The sequence below is a fragment of the Dendrobates tinctorius genome, unplaced genomic scaffold (assembly GCF_039654945.1).
Source record: "Dendrobates tinctorius isolate UK_male_01 unplaced genomic scaffold, ASM3965494v1 ptg000232l, whole genome shotgun sequence".
NCBI classification, from domain to species: domain Eukaryota; kingdom Metazoa; phylum Chordata; class Amphibia; order Anura; family Dendrobatidae; genus Dendrobates; species Dendrobates tinctorius.
This window is the reverse complement of record NW_027361899.1, coordinates 1,447,491-1,469,449: the sequence shown is the minus strand read 5'-3', so window position 1 is coordinate 1,469,449 and position 21,959 is coordinate 1,447,491.

Sequence of the window (21,959 nt, the reverse complement as noted above, 5' to 3'; positions counted from 1 at the left end):
CAACCCACGACTCCTCTCTGTTCTCTCTACTCCTCTTTCCTTTGGAAGCTTAGGTTGCAGTTCTACGTCTTTCTCCTTCTGTTCCTTTCCCGTGCCAGCTGGCTCAGATCACTGAGGCAGCTGCAGCACTCCTTCTTCTCTCCCTCTTCTAGGGATCTCCTTCCTCTCAGACCCGTCCTCAGACTCTCCTGACTGACTGTCCACACTCCCTTCAGACTGATCTGTAATTCTAAACCTTCCAAACCTTTTATATGGATCTCAACTCCACCCACCTCCCAGCACATCAGTGTTCCATGCAGGGAACCACCAAGGCACTCCTAATGTCTAGGAGGAGAGAGACACCTCACTGTGGATGTGCAGAACTACCCTGTTGTATGGGATGCTAGTGTTGGAGTGTGGAAAGGAGTTCCCAACTTACCTAGTTGGTGGGGCACTACACCTTAGGAGAAGGTGCAGTACCTCTGTGGTGACTGAGCCTCAGGGGCGCCACATATAATGTCACTGGTGATCACTGTATTACCTGTACACTATATACAGAGCTCATGTGTATAATGACACCGGTGATCACTGTATTACCTGTACAAAATATACAGAGCTCCGGTGTATAATGTCACTGATCACTGTATTACCTGTACACTGACACTATATACAGAGCTCCTGTGTATAATGTCACTGATCACTGTATTATGTGTACACTGACACTATATACAGAGCTCCTCTTTATGTCACTGTTGATTACTGTATTACCTTTACACTGACACTATAAACAGAGCTCCTGTGTATACTGTCCCTGGTGATCACTGTATTACCTGTACACTGACACTATATACAGAGCTCCTGTGTATAATGTCTCCGGTGATCACTGTATTACCTGTACACTATATTCTATATACAGAGCTCCTGTGTATAATGTCATTGGTGATCACTGTATTACCTGTACACTGACACTATATACAGAGCTCCTGTGTATAATGGCATTGGTGATCACTGTATTACCTGTACACTATACACTATATACAGAGCTCCTGTGTGTAATGTCACTGGTGATCACTGTATTACCTGTACAATGACACTGTATACAGAGCTCCTGTGTATAATGTCACTCGTGATCACTGTATTACCTGTACACTGACACTATATACAGAGTGTCATGATCCAATGTGGATCTGACAGTTTAAATGCACAAAGTGAACTTTTTTTCCTTTCGCTTGGTGCCAAAGTGGGTTGATTGCCCCCGGTGGCCATTAGAATTATTACACGTGGTGTCGTTCATTCTAAGTTGCCCGGTGGTGAGTGGTATCGCACCTTAGTTTTAGGGTTAATGTGCACACAATTACAAATCAGGTGTTAGGCTCTATAAAAGGGAGCCAGGTGGGTTCAACCACTGTTGGTGATATTGTGTGTTAGTCATTCACAAGCAAGCCTGGGTGAATGAAGGAGCTGAACATGAGTCCTGCGCAGCCCAGTCAGAGGGGACGAGTGGCTGTTAGGTGGTCTGCAAGAAGGGCTGGCATGGCTTGGTGGAGTCACAGTTTATGGTGTTGGCAGGAAGTACTTGCATGGCTTGGTGGAGTGACGACTAAGGAGAGAGTTGCACTCAGCATGCAGAACTTGGTTGATGAGAGCTGGACTCAAGCATGCTGGACTTCTTGGGCAGGAGCTGAACTCATCTTTGGGACTCTGTTACTGGACAGCTGCAACTGGTGGTGGACTCTGCTCCAAGGCTGCACTATGGTGAAGGATCCAGTTATGGTGAAGATCCGGGTGGAGGAGAAGATGCACTCACGTGGAGGGCTCTGTTGCTAGGAGCGTACGCAACAGAGCAAAGCTAAGTGGTGTTTCCCCTGTTTTGTCATCTTTCCTCATGTGTGTTTTAGTGCAGTGGTGGGATTAGTTTCCGCACCAACCAATTCCCTAGTGAGGGTTTAGGTCAGGACAAGCTAGGGTTTTTAGGTTCCTGTTGCGCGCCCGGTGCGGAACCGGCATAGGGAACGTTAGGAGTGCAGGGACACTGGCTCAGGGGAGCTCAGGAGGTCTCCACTTCCCTATTCCCTATCGCAGGGCCCACCATTGTTAACGTTTCCCAGGTTTCCCTTATTGTTTAAATTCGCCTTACCGGAGGCGGGGTTTCCAGACTTGTATATACGTGTAATGTCTAAATTCACCAGTTGGAGGCGGTGTATCCAGCTGCACGTGTTTATTATTTAAATTCGCCCCACTGGAGGCGGTGTATCCAGGGTCACGTGCGTCACATGGGTTCGCCTTGCGGTACTCGCTGCATCCAGACACGCGTGACCGTGACACAGAGCTCCTGTGTATAATGTCACTGGCGATCACTGTATTACCTGTACACTGACACTATATACAGAGCTCCTGCGTATAATGTCAATAGTGAGCACTGCATTACCTGTACACTGACACTTTATACAGAGCTCCTGTATATAATGTCACTGGTGATCACTGTATTACCTGTACACTGACACTATATAAAGAGATCCTGTGAATAATGTCACTGGTGATCACTGTATTACCTGTACACTATACACTATATACAGAGCTCCTGCGTATAATGTCACTGGTGATCCCTGTATTACCTGTACACTGACACTATATACAGAGCTCGTCTGTATTTTGTCACTGGTGATCACTGTATTACCTGTACACTATATACAGAGCTCCTGTGTATTTTGTCACTGGTGATCACCATATTACCTGTACACTATATACAGAGCTCGTCTGTATTTTGTCACTGGTGATCACTGTATTACCTGTACACTATATACAGAGCTTCTGTGTATAATGTCACTTGTGATCACTGTATTACCTGTACACTGACACTATATACAGAGCTCCTGTGTATAATGTCACTGGTGATCACTGTATTACCTGTACACTATATACAGAGCTTCTGTGTATAATGTCACTTGTGATCACTGTATTACCTGTACACTGACACTATATACAGAGCTCCTGTGTATAATGGCATTGGTGATCACTGTATTACCTGTACACTATACACTATATACAGAGCTCCTGTGTGTAATGTCACTGGTGATCACTGTATTACCTGTACACTGACATTATATACAGAGTTCCTGTGTATAATGTCACTGGTGATCACTGTATTACCTGTACACTGACACTGTATACAGAGCTCCTGTGTAAAATGTCACTGGTGATCACTGTATTACCTGTACAATGACACTGTATACAGAGCTCCTGTGTATAATGTCACTCGTGATCACTGTATTACCTGTACACTGACACTATATACAGAGTGTCATGATCCAATGTGGATCTGACAGTTTAAATGCACAAAGTGAACTTTTTTTCCTTTCGCTTGGTGCCAAAGTGGGTTGATTGCCCCCGGTGGCCATTAGAATTATTACACGTGGTGTCGTTCATTCTAAGTTGCCCGGTGGTGAGTGGTATCGCACCTTAGTTTTAGGGTTAATGTGCACACAATTACAAATCAGGTGTTAGGCTCTATAAAAGGGAGCCAGGTGGGTTCAACCACTGTTGGTGATATTGTGTGTTAGTCATTCACAAGCAAGCTTGGGTGAATGAAGGAGCTGAACATGAGTCCTGCGCAGCCCAGTCAGAGGGGACGAGTGGCTGTTAGGTGGTCTGCAAGAAGGGCTGGCATGGCTTGGTGGAGTCACAGTTTATGGTGTTGGCAGGAAGTACTTGCATGGCTTGGTGGAGTGACGACTAAGGAGAGAGTTGCACTCAGCATGCAGAACTTGGTTGATGAGAGCTGGACTCAAGCATGCTGGACTTCTTGGGCAGGAGCTGAACTCATCTTTGGGACTCTGTTACTGGACAGCTGCAACTGGTGGTGGACTCTGCCCCAAGGCTGCACTATGGTGAAGGATCCAGTTATGGTGATGGATCCGGGTGGAGGAGAAGATGCACTCAGGTGGAGGGCTCTGTTGCTAGGAGCATACGCAACAGAGCAAAGCTAAGTGGTGTTTCCCCTGTTTTGTCATCTTTCCTCATGTGTGTTTTAGTGCAGTGGTGGGATTAGTTTCTGCACCAACCAATTCCCTAGTGAGGGTTTAGGTCAGGACAAGCTAGGGTTTTTAGGTTCCTGTTGCGCGCCCGGTGCGGAACTGGCATAGGGAACGTTAGGAGTGCAGGGACACTGGCTCAGGGGAGCTCAGGAGGTCTCCACTTCCCTATTCCCTATCGCAGGGCCCACCATTGTTAACGTTTCCCAGGTTTCCCTTATTGTTTAAATTCGCCTTACCGGAGGCGGGGTTTCCAGACTTGTATATACGTGTAATGTCTAAATTCGCCAGTTGGAGGCGGTGTATCCAGCTGCACGTGTTTATTATTTAAATTCGCCCCACTGGAGGCGGTGTATCCAGGGTCACGTGCGTCACATGGGTTCGCCTTGCGGTACTCGCTGCGTCCAGACACGCGTGACCGTGACACAGAGCTCCTGTGTATAATGTCACTGGCGATCACTGTATTACCTGTACACTGACACTATATACAGAGCTCCTGCGTATAATGTCAATAGTGAGCACTGCATTACCTGTACACTGACACTTTATACAGAGCTCCTGTATATAATGTCACTGGTGATCACTGTATTACCTGTACACTGACACTATATAAAGAGATCCTGTGAATAATGTCACTGGTGATCACTGTATTACCTGTACACTATACACTATATACAGAGCTCCTGCATATAATGTCACTGGTGATCCCTGTATTACCTGTACACTGACACTATATAAAGAGCTCGTCTGTATTTTGTCACTGGTGATCACTGTATTACCTGTACACTATATACAGAGCTCCTGTGTATTTTGTCACTGGTGATCACCATATTACCTGTACACTATATACAGAGCTCGTCTGTATTTTGTCACTGGTGATCACTGTATTACCTGTACACTATATACAGAGCTTCTGTGTATAATGTCACTTGTGATCACTGTATTACCTGTACACTGACACTATATACAGAGCTCCTGTGTATAATGTCACTGGTGATCACTGTATTACCTGTACACTATATACAGAGCTTCTGTGTATAATGTCACTTGTGATCACTGTATTACCTGTGCACTGACACTATATACAGAGCTCCTGTGTATAATGTCACTGGTGATCCCTGTATTACCTGTACACTGACACTATATACAGAGCTCCTGTGTATAATGTCACTGGTGATCCCTGTATTACCTGTACACTGACACTATATACAGAGCTCCTGTGTATAATGTCACTGATGATCACTGTATTACGTGTACACTGAGTACACAGACACTGTACGCTGTGTACTATATACAGAGCTCCTCTGTATAATGGCACTTATAATAAAATTAGAATTTTTTTATGAATGATCAGTATTCTAATATTCGGTCACTATGTGATTGTAATATGCGGTCTCGTCACAGTGTGGCAGTATTTGTCCATTTTTATGTTGTTATTGTTCATTTTAAAAATTGTATGTGACCTATTCCCTTAAAGAAAAATAGATAAAAATCTACCTAAGGCTATGTGCACACGCTGCGGATTCACCTGCAGGTTTTTTCGCACAGAACCGCATGTATAACCACAGGTAAAGTGTCCTGCGGTTTGGTCTGCGGTTTTCCCCTGTGGTTTCACACCTCTACTATGTTAATGGTGTGAAACCGCAGCGGAATCCGCAGAAACAATTGACATGCTGCGGTTTATAAACCGCAGCAAAACCGCACGGAAAAAACCGCAGCATGAGCACAGCGGTTTTTAAAACCCATAGGGTAACATGGTACTGTACCATGTCTGCGGAACTGCTGCATTTCCGCAGGGCCAAAAACACTGCAGAACCGCAGCAGATCCGCAGCGTGTGCACATAGCCTAAAAAGAGAATTGGATATTTTAACAAATTAGGTTAGAGTAGAGTTTGGCAAAGCCAACATAGTGCACCTAGTCGCAGTGGCAGCTTAAAGCAAGAGCATTCCTGGGAGGAATCTCAAGGGGGCCCTGAAAATGTTGCCAATATGGGGTCCTGAAATCCCCGGTGGCAGCCCTGGGCCCTCCTCCTTACCGTCATGCTGGTAGCAGGTTACAACATTGCTCTGATGCCCCCCTGAGGCTTTTTTGCCTCTATACTGCTCTTTCTATTTCAGTGAGTTCATCTGGTTTTCTTGAACTTTTCCTTTTCTACCATCCATTTTCTGCTTTGATTCTCTGCATTTACTTGCACACCATTTTCGTGCTGTGGTTAACGCTCTTATCCGTCCGCATCTTGGTGGTTTTGGGGAGTTTGTACCATAGTCGGATGCAGCACTTCAGTATAGAGGCACGTTCACACGGCGTTTTTTGGTCTCAGTCATCTATATTACATATATGATAAGTTGTGACACAATTGTCTTTTGAGCGCCATTTATCATTCTGTGTTTTGATCTCTTGCAGTTTATTCAGGCTGCCGGCAGGTGTTTCTACAATCCTAATACAATGAGGAGTTTCTGTGACCTGCCGCTAGCACTGTGGAGGAGTCACTGATTGCTCCCTATACAGTCCTTTACTGGTTATTTGTGCAGCCATTTTTCTGGACTTTTGAATGTTTTTCTGTTCTTGTTGTTCAGTTGTGTTTGTTTTCATTAATAAATCTTGATTACATTTGGGGGATCGTGATGTGGAAACAGTGGCCTGCATGGTTGTAAATGGCCGATATGTATCACAGAGGTGGGTGGCCCTGTGATGGAAGCCTGGGCATGTGTTTTGCTCAGCAGATCTCCTGCTGAGGGTTTCTTGCTTTACATTGGGGAGGCTTACAGGTGACTTGGTGAGATGGGTGGGACCAGTCACCTACAAACCCACCCAGGAGCGTGTGTCTGAACGCCCAAAGTAAAACCTCTGTGTGTGTGTGTGGCTGTGTGTGTTAACAGGACCTGCAATGAGATCATGACCATGTGATCCATACCTCACCTGTGGGTGTGGTTACAGACCATATAATGTGACCAGGGTGGGTCACATGGGCAGAGTGTGTGTACCTGAATGGTTCCGGCTGCAAGGTCCTGTAACACCTGTGTTGGGAGATCCTGGGAGTAGGATTGGATCCCTGAAGAGCACATGGTGGTAGGCTTTGGACCTGGTGAGGCCGGTGTGTTGGGAGATCCTGGAAGTAGGATCGGATCCCTGAATAGCACCCGAGGAGGCCTGGGTGTTGGACGAATGAGTCCTGAATAGAACCCGGACAGGCCACATGTCTTAGCGGAGTCTGAAGGCATTGCGTTTGGGGGAGCTACCCTCCGTCTGAGGATTTGGACTGTCAGTACTGCACAGGACACAAGGACGGTGATCCCAGTTTGGCAGGTTCCCAAGGAACCAGGGCTGACAGGAGGTCAGTCTGTGGAGCAGGAGCTCCTAAGAGGTAACCCCGGACAGGAGGAAATAACTGTGTTTAGGCTATAGAGCATGCGTGCTGGACATGGCACAGCCTGTGTGACCACAGGTCTGAGAGAGCGGAGCTCTACTATGAACATTGAGGAATCATCTGTCTGATGTAAGACTGTTGCCTTTTCTTCATGCTTCCATGGTTTATGCTGTATAAAAATAAACCGTATAGACTGTTTATGTGAAAAACTCGTGCCTGACCCTATTAATCCGCTGTCCCCCAACACTAACAGTAAGCACTGACCAACAATATATATATATTATGACGTAGCGGTCGCTAGCGGGTTGGGATGTACTTGCTCGGCAGCGATATAACATTCAGGAGGACTGTATTTTCTTAAAAGTTCACCTGGATTTACTGCTCCTTATCCCCAGCAGCACAAACACAAAGTAAAACAGCCTTTAGATCCGGCAAAACAAAAATAATAGTGTCCATAAACAGGGCTTGGCTCCGTCAGGCCTGTGGGCACACAGGCTGTACCATGTCCAGCACGCAGGCTCTATAGCCTAAACATAGTCTCTCACTGACCCACGGTCAGTATCACTCACGGATGTCAGACTGTCCACTTCGGAGGTATCTCACAGACCTCCTTCCTCTGGCTCAGACTAGCCAGCACTGCCACATCTGCCAAACACACAGGCTCCATTAGGTAGCCTCTTACCACCCACAGGAGAGGTAACAACACAAGCACTGGTCAGGTGATCATGACATCACCGCAGGTCCTTAAACATACACTACCACATACAGGCTTCATTAGGTATTCAGACACATCACTTGAGTGGGTATGTAGGTGACTGAACCCACCCATCTCTCTAAGTCACCTGAAAGCCTCCCAATGTATAGCAAAACACGCCCAGGCTTCCATCACAGGGCCACCCACCTCTGCGATACATACCGCCCATCCATCACATGACCAGTCGCCATGCCACAATATATAGGTATTTCATAGAGAGATACATAGTAGAATATCCGGAAATTCATTTGTCGGCTTTTGCAAAATCACTGCAGAAGCCGACAGGATAGGACACATGGTTTACATACAGTAAATCATTGCATATCAGTAAGATTTATATATGTCCCTCAGTAATAATGTCAGTAGTGTGTGTGTGTTAAATTTTGGAGTTGTAGGTGTTAAATTAAAGGATTAATTCACGGAAAAAAATGGCGTAGGCTCCCGCAGTAATTTCTCCGCCAGAGAGGGAAAGCCAGTGACTGAGGGCAGATATTAATCTAATATATAAAGCTCAAGTGTGTGTGTGTATGTCCGGGATAGGCATCCGCACCGTCGCAGCTACAGCAACAAAATTTGGCACAGTCACACGTCTGGACCCCGAGAGCGTCCTAAGATATGTTGTGAGGCGAAATTTTAACCCCGCGCGTTCCAATTCACCAAACAATTTTGCCCCTATCTACATACTGGGGAAATAGTGTGTGTGTATCATGCCCCGCCCCTCATTATGATGTCACAATGGTTGCCATGGCGACGCTGATGACATCATAGGTTGCAAGCCCCGCCGCTCATTATGATGTCATAATGGTTGACTATGGGATGGAGGCTGTGTGATGGGTATATGGGCACTGGACTATGGGATGGTGGATATGTATGATGGGTATATGGGCACTGGACTATGGGATGGAGGATATGCATGATGGGTATATGGGCACTGGACTATGGGATGGAGGATATGCATGATGGGTATATGGGCACTGGCCTATGGGATGGAGGATATGTATGATGGGTATATGGGCACTGGCCTATGGGATGGAGGATATGTATGATGGGTATATGGGCACTGGACTATGGGATGGAGGATATGTATGATGGGTATATGGGCACTGGACTATGGGATGGAGGATATGCATGATGGGTATATGGGCACTGGACTATGGGATGGAGGATATGTATGATGGGTATATGGGCACTGGACTATGGGATGGAGGATATGTATGATGGGTATATGGGCACTGGACTATGGGATGGAGGATATGTATGATGGGTATATGGGCACTGGACTATGGGATGGAGGATATGTATGATGGGTATATGGGCACTGGCCTATGGGATGGAGGATATGTATGATGGGTATATGGGCACTGGACTATGGGATGGAGGATATGCATGATGGGTATATGGGCACTGGACTATGGGATGGAGGATATGTATGATGGGTATATGGGCACTGGACTATGGGATGGAGGATATGCATGATGGGTATATGGGCACTGGACTATGGGATGGAGGATATGTATGATGGGTATATGGGCACGGGACTATGGGATGGAGGATATGTATGATGGGTATATGGGCACGGGACTATGGGATGGAGGAAATGTATGATGGGTATATGGGCACGGGACTATGGGATGGAGGATATGTATGATGGGTATATGGGCACGGGACTATGGGATGGAGGATATGTATGATGGGTATATGGGCACGGGACTATGGGATGGAGGATATGTATGATGGGTATATGGGCACGGGACTATGGGATGGAGGATATGTATGATGGGTATATGGGCACGGGCCTATGGGATGGAGGATATGTATGATGGGTATATGGGCACTGGACTATGGGATGGAGGATGTGTGATGAGTATATGGGCACTGGACTATGGGATGGAGGATATGTATGATGGGTATATGGGCACGGGACTATGGGATGGAGGATGTGTGATGGGTATATGGGCATGGGACTATGGGATGGTGGATATGTATGATGGGTATATGGGCATGGGACTATGGGATGGTGGATATGTATGATGGGTATATGGGCACGGGACTATGGGATGGAGGATATGTATGATGGGTATATGGGCACGGGACTATGGGATGGAGGATGTGTATGATGGGTATATGGGCATGGGACTATGGGATGGAGGATATGTATGATGGGTATATGGGCATGGGACTATGGGATGGAGGATATGTATGATGGGTATATGGGCACGGGACTATGGGATGGAGGATATGTATGATGGGTATATGGGCACTGGACTATGGGATGGAGGATGTGTGATGAGTATATGGGCACTGGACTATGGGATGGAGGATATGTATGATGGGTATATGGGCACGGGACTATGGGATGGAGGATGTGTGATGGGTATATGGGCATGGGACTATGGGATGGTGGATATGTATGATGGGTATATGGGCATGGGACTATGGGATGGTGGATATGTATGATGGGTATATGGGCACGGGACTATGGGATGGAGGATATGTATGATGGGTATATGGGCACGGGACTATGGGATGGAGGATATGTATGATGGGTATATGGGCACGGGACTATGGGATGGAGGATATGTATGATGGGTATATGGGCACTGGACTATGGGATGGAGGATATGTATGATGGGTATATGGGCACTGGACTATGGGATGGAGGATATGCATGATGGGTATATGGGCACTGGACTATGGGATGGAGGATATGTATGATGGGTATATGGGCACGGGACTATGGGATGGAGGATATGTATGATGGGTATATGGGCACGGGACTATGGGATGGAGGAAATGTATGATGGGTATATGGGCACGGGACTATGGGATGGAGGATATGTATGATGGGTATATGGGCACGGGACTATGGGATGGAGGATATGTATGATGGGTATATGGGCACGGGACTATGGGATGGAGGATATGTATGATGGGTATATGGGCACGGGACTATGGGATGGAGGATATGTATGATGGGTATATGGGCACGGGCCTATGGGATGGAGGATATGTATGATGGGTATATGGGCACTGGACTATGGGATGGAGGATGTGTGATGAGTATATGGGCACTGGACTATGGGATGGAGGATATGTATGATGGGTATATGGGCACGGGACTATGGGATGGAGGATGTGTGATGGGTATATGGGCATGGGACTATGGGATGGTGGATATGTATGATGGGTATATGGGCATGGGACTATGGGATGGTGGATATGTATGATGGGTATATGGGCACGGGACTATGGGATGGAGGATATGTATGATGGGTATATGGGCACGGGACTATGGGATGGAGGATGTGTATGATGGGTATATGGGCATGGGACTATGGGATGGAGGATATGTATGATGGGTATATGGGCATGGGACTATGGGATGGAGGATATGTATGATGGGTATATGGGCACGGGACTATGGGATGGAGGATATGTATGATGGGTATATGGGCACTGGACTATGGGATGGAGGATGTGTGATGAGTATATGGGCACTGGACTATGGGATGGAGGATATGTATGATGGGTATATGGGCACGGGACTATGGGATGGAGGATGTGTGATGGGTATATGGGCATGGGACTATGGGATGGTGGATATGTATGATGGGTATATGGGCATGGGACTATGGGATGGTGGATATGTATGATGGGTATATGGGCACGGGACTATGGGATGGAGGATATGTATGATGGGTATATGGGCACGGGACTATGGGATGGAGGATGTGTATGATGGGTATATGGGCATGGGACTATGGGATGGAGGATATGTATGATGGGTATATGGGCATGGGACTATGGGATGGTGGATATGTATGATGGGTATATGGGCACAGGACTATGGGATGGAGGATATGTATGATGGGTATATGGGCACGGGACTATGGGATGGAGGATATGTATGATGGGTATATGGGCACGGGACTATGGGATGGAGGATATGTATGATGGGTATATGGGCACTGGACTATGGGATGGAGGATGTGTGATGAGTATATGGGCACTGGACTATGGGATGGAGGATATGTATGATGGGTATATGGGCACGGGACTATGGGATGGAGGATATGTATGATGGGTATATGGGCACTGGACTATGGGATGGAGGATGTGTGATGAGTATATGGGCACTGGACTATGGGATGGAGGATATGTATGATGGGTATATGGGCACGGGACTATGGGATGGAGGATATGTATGATGGGTATATGGGCACGGGACTATGGGATGGAGGATATGTATGATGGGTATATGGGCATGGGACTATGGGATGGAGGATGTGTATGATGGGTATATGGGCACTGGACTATGGGATGGAGGATATGTATGATGGGTGTATGGGCACGGGACTATGGGATGGAGGATATGTATGATGGGTATATGGGCACTGGACTATGGGATGGAGGATGTGTGATGGGTATATGGGCACTGGACTATGGGATGGAGGATATGTATGATGGGTATATGGGCACTGGACTATGGGATGGAGGATGTGTGATGGGTATATGGGCACGGGACTATGGGATGGAGGATATGTATGATGGGTATATGAGCACTGGACTATGGGATGGAGGATGTGTGATGAGTATATGGGCACTGGACTATGGGATGGAGGATATGTATGATGGGTATATGGGCATGGGACTATGGGATGGAGGATGTGTATGATGGGTATATGGGCACTGGACTATGGGATGGAGGATATGTATGATGGGTGTATGGGCACGGGACTATGGGATGGAGGATATGTATGATGGGTATATGGGCACTGGACTATGGGATGGAGGATGTGTGATGGGTATATGGGCACGGGACTATGGGATGGAGGATATGTATGATGGGTATATGGGCACTGGACTATGGGATGGAGGATGTGTGATGGGTATATGGGCATGGGACTATGGGATGGAGGATGTGTGATGAGTATATGGGCACTGGACTATGGGATGGAGGATATGTATGATGGGTATATGGGCACGGGACTATGGGATGGAGGATATGTATGATGGGTATATGGGAACGGGACTATGGGATGGAGGATATGTATGATGGGTATATGGGCACTGGACTATGGGATGGAGGATGTGTGATGGGTATATGGGCATGGGACTATGGGATGGAGGATATGTATGATGGGTATATGGGCACTGGACTATGGGATGGAGGATGTGTGATGGGTATATGGGCATGGGACTATGGGATGGAGGATGTGTGATGAGTATATGGGCACTGGACTATGGGATGGAGGATATGTATGATGGGTATATGGGCATGGGACTATGGGATGGAGGATGTGTATGATGGGTATATGGGCACTGGACTATGGGATGGAGGATATGTATGATGGGTGTATGGGCACTGGACTATGGGATGGAGGATATGTATGATGGGTATATGGGCACTGGACTATGGGATGGAGGATATGTATGATGGGTATATGGGCACGGGACTATGGGATGGAGGATGTGTGATGGGTATATGGGCATGGGACTATGGGATGGAGGATGTGTATGACGGGTATATGGGCACTGGACTATGGGATGGAGGATATGTATGATGGGTATATGGGCACGGGACTATGGGATGGAGGATATGTATGATGGGTATATGGGCATGGGACTATGGGATGGAGGATGTGTATGATGGGTATATGGGCACTGGACTATGGGATGGAGGATATGTATGATGGGTGTATGGGCACTGGACTATGGGATGGAGGATATGTATGATGGGTATATGGGCACTGGACTATGGGATGGAGGATATGTATGATGGGTGTATGGGCACTGGACTATGGGATGGAGGATGTGTGATGGGTATATGGGCATGGGACTATGGGATGGAGGATGTGTATGACGGGTATATGGGCACTGGACTATGGGATGGAGGATATGTATGATGGGTATATGGGCACGGGACTATGGGATGGAGGATATGTATGATGAGTATATGGGCACTGGACTATGGGATGGAGGATATGTATGATGGGTATATGGGCACTGGACTATGGGATGGAGGATATGTATGATGGGTATATGGGCATGGGACTATGGGATGGAGGATATGTATGATGGGTATATGGGCACTGGACTATGGGATGGAAGATATGTATGATGAGTATATGGGCACTGGACTATGGGATGGAGGATATGTATGATGGGTATATGGGCACTGGACTATGAGATGGAGGATATGTATGATGGGTATATGGGCACGGGACTATGGGATGGAGGATATGTATGATGAGTATATGGGCACTGGACTATGGGATGGAGGATATGTATGATGGGTATATGGGCACTGGACTATGGGATGGAGGATATGTATGATGGGTATATGGGCACGGGACTATGGGATGGAGGATATGTATGATGGGTATATGGGCACGGGACTATGGGATGGAGGATATGTATGATGGGTATATGGGCACGGGACTATGGGATGGAGGATGTGTATGATGGGTATATGGGCACGGGACTATGGGATGGAGGATGTGTGATGGGTATATGGGCACGGGACTATGGGATGGAGGATATGTATGATGGGTATATGGGCACTGGACTATGGGATGGAGGATATGTATGATGGGTATATGGGCACGGGACTATGGGATGGAGGATATGTATGATGGGTATATGGGCACGGGACTATGGGATGGAGGATATGTATGATGGGTATATGGGCACTGGACTATGGGATGGAGGATATGTATGATGGGTATATGGGCACGGGACTATGGGATGGAGGATATGTATGACGGGTATATGGGCACTGGACTATGGGATGGAGGATGTGTGATGGGTATATGGGCACGGGACTATGGGATGGTGGATATGTATGATGGGTATATGGGCACGGGACTATGGGATGGAGGATATGTATGATGGGTATATGGGCACTGGACTATGGGATGGAGGATGTGTGATGGGTATATGGGCACGAGACTATGGGATGGAGGATATGTATGATGGGTATATGGGCACGGGACAATGGGATGGAGGATATGTATGACGGGTATATGGGCACTGGACTATGGGATGGAGGATATGTATGATGGGTATATGGGCACGGGACTATGGGATGGAGGATATGTATGACGGGTATATGGGCACGGGACTATGGGATGGAGGATATGTGTGATGGGTATATGGGCACGGGACTATGGGATGGTGGATATGTATGATGGGTATATGGGCACGGGACTATGGGATGGAGGATATGTATGATGGGTATATGGGCACGGGACTATGGGATGGAGGATATGTATGATGGGTATATGGGCACGGGACTATGGGATGGAGGATATGTATGATGGGTATATGGGCACGGGACTATGGGATGGAGGATATGTATGATGGGTATATGGGCACGGGACTATGGGATGGAGGATGTGTATGACGGGTATATGGGCACTGGACTATGGGATGGAGGATATGTATGATGGGTATATGGGCACGGGACTATGGGATGGAGGATATGTATGACGGGTATATGGGCACGGGACTATGGGATGGAGGATGTGTGATGGGTATATGGGCACGGGACTATGGGATGGTGGATATGTATGATGGGTATATGGGCACGGGACTATGGGATGGAGGATATGTATGATGGGTATATGGGCACTGGACTATGGGATGGAGGATGTGTGATGGGTATATGGGCACGAGACTATGGGATGGAGGATATGTATGATTGGTATATGGGCACGGGACTATGGGATGGAGGATATGTATGATGGGTATATGGGCACGGGACTATGGGATGGAGGATGTGTATGACGGGTATATGGGCACTGGACTATGGGATGGAGGATATGTATGATGGGTATATGGGCACGGGACTATGGGATGGAGGATATGTATGACGGGTATATGGGCACGGGACTATGGGATGGAGGATGTGTGATGGGTATATGGGCACGGGACTATGGGATGGTGGATATGTATGATGGGTATATGGGCACGGGACTATGGGATGGAGGATATGTATGATGGGTATATGGGCACTGGACTATGGGATGGAGGATGTGTGATGGGTATATGGGCACGAGACTATGGGATGGAGGATATGTATGATGGGTATATGGGCACGGGACTATGGGATGGAGGATATGTATGATGGGTATATGGGCACGGGACTATGGGATGGAGGATATGTATGACGGGTATATGGGCACGGGACTATGGGATGGAGGATATGTATGATGGGTATATGGGCACGGGACTATGGGATGGAGGATATGTATGACGGGTATATGGGCACTGGACTATGGGATGGAGGATATGTATGATGGGTATATGGGCACGGGACTATGGGATGGAGGATATGTATGACGGGTATATGGGCACGGGACTATGGGATGGAGGATATGTGTGATGGGTATATGGGCACGGGACTATGGGATGGTGGATATGTATGATGGGTATATGGGCACGGGACTATGGGATGGAGGATATGTATGATGGGTATATGGGCACGGGACTATGGGATGGAGGATATGTATGATGGGTATATGGGCACGGGACTATGGGATGGAGGATGTGTGATGGGTATATGGGCACGGGACTATGGGATGGAGGATATGTATGACGGGTATATGGGCACGGGACTATGGGATGGAGGATGTGTGATGGGTATATGGGCACGGGACTATGGGATGGTGGATATGTATGATGGGTATATGGGCATGGGACTATGGGATGGAGGATATGTATGATGGGTATATGGGCACGGGACTATGGGATGGAGGATATGTATGACGGGTATATGGGCACTGGACTATGGGATGGAGGATGTGTATGATGGGTATATGGGCACTGGACTATGGAATGGAGGATATGTATGACGGGTATATGGGCACTGGACTATGGGATGGAGGATGTGTATGACGGGTATATGGGCACGGGACTATGGGATGGAGGATATGTATGATGGGTATATGGGCACGGGACTATGGGATGGAGGATGTGTATGATGGGTATATGGGCACGGGACTATGGGATGGAGGATGTGTATGATGGGTATATGGGCACGGGACTATGGGATGGAGGATATGTATGACGGGTATATGGGCACGGGACTATGGGATGGAGGATATGTATGATGGGTATATGGGCATGGGACTATGGGATGGAGGATATGTATGACGGGTATATGGGCACGGGACTATGGGATGGAGGATATGTATGATGGGTATATGGGCACGGGACTATGGGATGGAGGATGTGTATGATGGGTATATGGGCACGGGACTATGGGATGGAGGATGTGTATGATGGGTATATGGGCACGGGACTATGGGATGGAGGATATGTATGACGGGTATATGGGCACGGGACTATGGGATGGAGGATGTGTGATGGGTATATGGGCACTGGACTATGGGATGGAGGATATGTATGATGGGTATATGGGCACGGGACTATGGGATGGAGGATATGTATGATGGGTATATGGGCACTGGACTATGGGATGGAGGATGTGTGATGGGTATATGGGCACGAGACTATGGGATGGAGGATATGTATGATGGGTATATGGGCACGGGACTATGGGATGGAGGATATGTATGATGGGTATATGGGCACGGGACTATGGGATGGAGGATATGTATGATGGGTATATGGGCACGGGACTATGGGATGGAGGATGTGTATGACGGGTATATGGGCACTGGACTATGGGATGGAGGATATGTATGATGGGTATATGGGCACGGGACTATGGGATGGAGGATATGTATGACGGGTATATGGGCACGGGACTATGGGATGGAGGATGTGTGATGGGTATATGGGCACGGGACTATGGGATGGTGGATATGTATGATGGGTATATGGGCACGGGACTATGGGATGGAGGATATGTATGATGGGTATATGGGCACTGGACTATGGGATGGAGGATGTGTGATGGGTATATGGGCACGAGACTATGGGATGGAGGATATGTATGATGGGTATATGGGCACGGGACTATGGGATGGAGGATATGTATGATGGGTATATGGGCACGGGACTATGGGATGGAGGATATGTAAGACGGGTATATGGGCACGGGACTATGGGATGGAGGATATGTATGATGGGTATATGGGCACGGGACTATGGGATGGAGGATATGTATGACGGGTATATGGGCACTGGACTATGGGATGGAGGATATGTATGATGGGTATATGGGCACGGGACTATGGGATGGAGGATATGTATGACGGGTATATGGGCACGGGACTATGGGATGGAGGATATGTGTGATGGGTATATGGGCACGGGACTATGGGATGGTGGATATGTATGATGGGTATATGGGCACGGGACTATGGGATGGAGGATATGTATGATGGGTATATGGGCACGGGACTATGGGATGGAGGATATGTATGATGGGTATATGGGCACGGGACTATGGGATGGAGGATGTGTGATGGGTATATGGGCACGGGACTATGGGATGGAGGATATGTATGACGGGTATATGGGCACGGGACTATGGGATGGAGGATGTGTGATGGGTATATGGGCACGGGACTATGGGATGGTGGATATGTATGATGGGTATATGGGCATGGGACTATGGGATGGAGGATATGTATGATGGGTATATGGGCACGGGACTATGGGATGGAGGATATGTATGACGGGTATATGGGCACTGGACTATGGGATGGAGGATGTGTATGATGGGTATATGGGCACTGGACTATGGAATGGAGGATATGTATGACGGGTATATGGGCACTGGACTATGGGATGGAGGATGTGTATGACGGGTATATGGGCACGGGACTATGGGATGGAGGATATGTATGATGGGTATATGGGCACGGGACTATGGGATGGAGGATGTGTATGATGGGTATATGGGCACGGGACTATGGGATGGAGGATGTGTATGATGGGTATATGGGCACGGGACTATGGGATGGAGGATATGTATGACGGGTATATGGGCACGGGACTATGGGATGGAGGATATGTATGATGGGTATATGGGCATGGGACTATGGGATGGAGGATATGTATGACGGGTATATGGGCACGGGACTATGGGATGGAGGATATGTATGATGGGTATATGGGCACGGGACTATGGGATGGAGGATGTGTATGATGGGTATATGGGCACGGGACTATGGGATGGAGGATGTGTATGATGGGTATATGGGCACGGGACTATGGGATGGAGGATATGTATGACGGGTATATGGGCACGGGACTATGGGATGGAGGATGTGTGATGGGTATATGGGCACTGGACTATGGGATGGAGGATATGTATGATGGGTATATGGGCACGGGACTATGGGATGGAGGATGTGTATGATGGGTATATGGGCACGGGACTATGGGATGGAGGATATGTATGACGGGTATATGGGCACGGGACTATGGGATGGAGGATGTGTGATGGGTATATGGGCACTGGACTATGGGATGGAGGATATGTATGATGGGTATATGGGCACGGGACTATGGGATGGAGGATGTGTGATGGGTATATGGGCACTGGACTATGGGATGGAGGATATGTATGACGGGTATATGGGCACGGGACTATGGAATGGAGGATGTATGATGGGTATATGGGCACTGGACTATGGGATGGAGGATATGTATGATGGGTATATGGGCATGGGACTATGGGATGGAGGATGTGTGATGGGTATATGGGCACGGGACTATGGGATGGAGGATATGTATGACGGGTATATGGGCACGGGACTATGGGATGGAGGATATGTATGATGGGTATATGGGCACGGGACTATGGGATGGAGGATATGTATGATGGGTATATGGGCACTGGACTATGGGATGGAGGATATGTATGATGGGTATATGGGCACTGGACTATGGGATGGAGGATATGTATGACGGGTATATGGGCACGGGACTATGGGATGGAGGATGTAAGATGGGTATATGGGCACGGGACTATGGGATGGAGGATATGTATGATGGGTATATGGGCACGGGACTATGGGATGGAGAATATGTATGATGGGTATATGGGCACGGGACTATGGGATGGAGGATGTATGATGGGTATATGGGCACGGGACTATGGGATGGAGGATATGTATGACGGGTATATGGGCACTGGACTATGGGATGGAGGATATGTATGATGGGTATATGGGCACTGGACTATGGGATGGAGGATATGTATGACGGGTATATGGGCACGGGACTATGGGATGGAGGATGTATGATGGGTATTTTGGCACGGGACTATGGGATGGAGGATATGTATGATGGGTATATGGGCACGGGACTATGGGATGGAGAATATGTATGATGGGTATATGGGCACTGGACTATGGGATGGAGGATGTATGATGGGTATATGGGCACGGGACTATGGGATGGAGGATATGTATGATGGGTATATGGGCATGGGACTATGGGATGGAGGATGTATGATGGGTATATGGGCACGGGACTATGGGATGGAGGATATGTATGACGGGTATATGGGCACTGGACTATGGGATGGAGGATATGTATGATGGGTATATGGGCACTGGACTATGGGATGGAGGATATGTATGACGGGTATATGGGCACGGGACTATGGGATGGAGGATGTATGATGGGTATATGGGCACGGGACTATGGGATGGAGGATATATATGATGGGTATATGGGCACGGGACTATGGGATGGAGAAAATGTATGATGGGTATATGGGCACTGGACTATGGGATGGAGGATGTATGATGGGTATATGGGCACGGGACTATGGGATGGAGGATGTGTATGATGGGTATATGGGCACGGGACTATGGGATGGAGGATATGTATGACGGGTATATGGGCACTGGACTATGGGATGGAGGATGTGTATGATGGGTATATGGGCATGGGACTATGGGATGGAGGATATGTATGACGGGTATATGGGCACAGGACTATGGGATGGAGGATGTGTATGATGGGTATATGGGCATGGGACTATGGGATGGAGGATGTGTATGATGGGTATATGGGCATGGGACTATGGGATGGAGGATATGTATGATGGGTATATGGGCATGGGACTATGGGATGGAGGATATGTATGATGGGTATATGGGCACGGGACTATGGGATGGAGGATATGTATGATGGGTATATGGGCACTGGACTATGGGATGGAGGATACGTATGATGGGTATATGGGCACGGGACTATGGGATGGAGGATGTGTGTGATGGGTATATGGGCACGGGACTATGGGATGGTGGATATGTATGATGGGTATATGGGCACTGGACTATGGGATGGAGGATATGTATGACGGGTATATGGGCACGGGACTATGGGATGGAGGATGTATGATGGGTATATGGGCACGGGACTATGGGATGGAGGATGTGTATGACGGGTATATGGGCACTGGACTATGGGATGGAGGATATGTATGATGGGTATATGGGCACTGGACTATGGGATGGAGGATATGTATGACGGGTATATGGGCACGGGACTATGGGATGGAGGATGTATGATGGGTATATGGGCACGGGACTATGGGATGGAGGATATGTATGACGGGTATATGGGCACAGGACTATGGGATGGAGGATATGTGTGATGGGTATATGGGCACGGGACTATGGGATGGAGGATGTGTATGATGGGTATATGGGCACAGGACTATGGGATGGAGGATGTGTATGATGGGTATATGGGCACGGGACTATGGGATGGAGGATATGTATGACGGGTATATGGGCACAGGACTATGGGATGGAGGATGTGTATGATGGGTATATGGGCATGGGACTATGGGATGGAGGATATGTATGATGGTATATGGGCACGGGACTATGG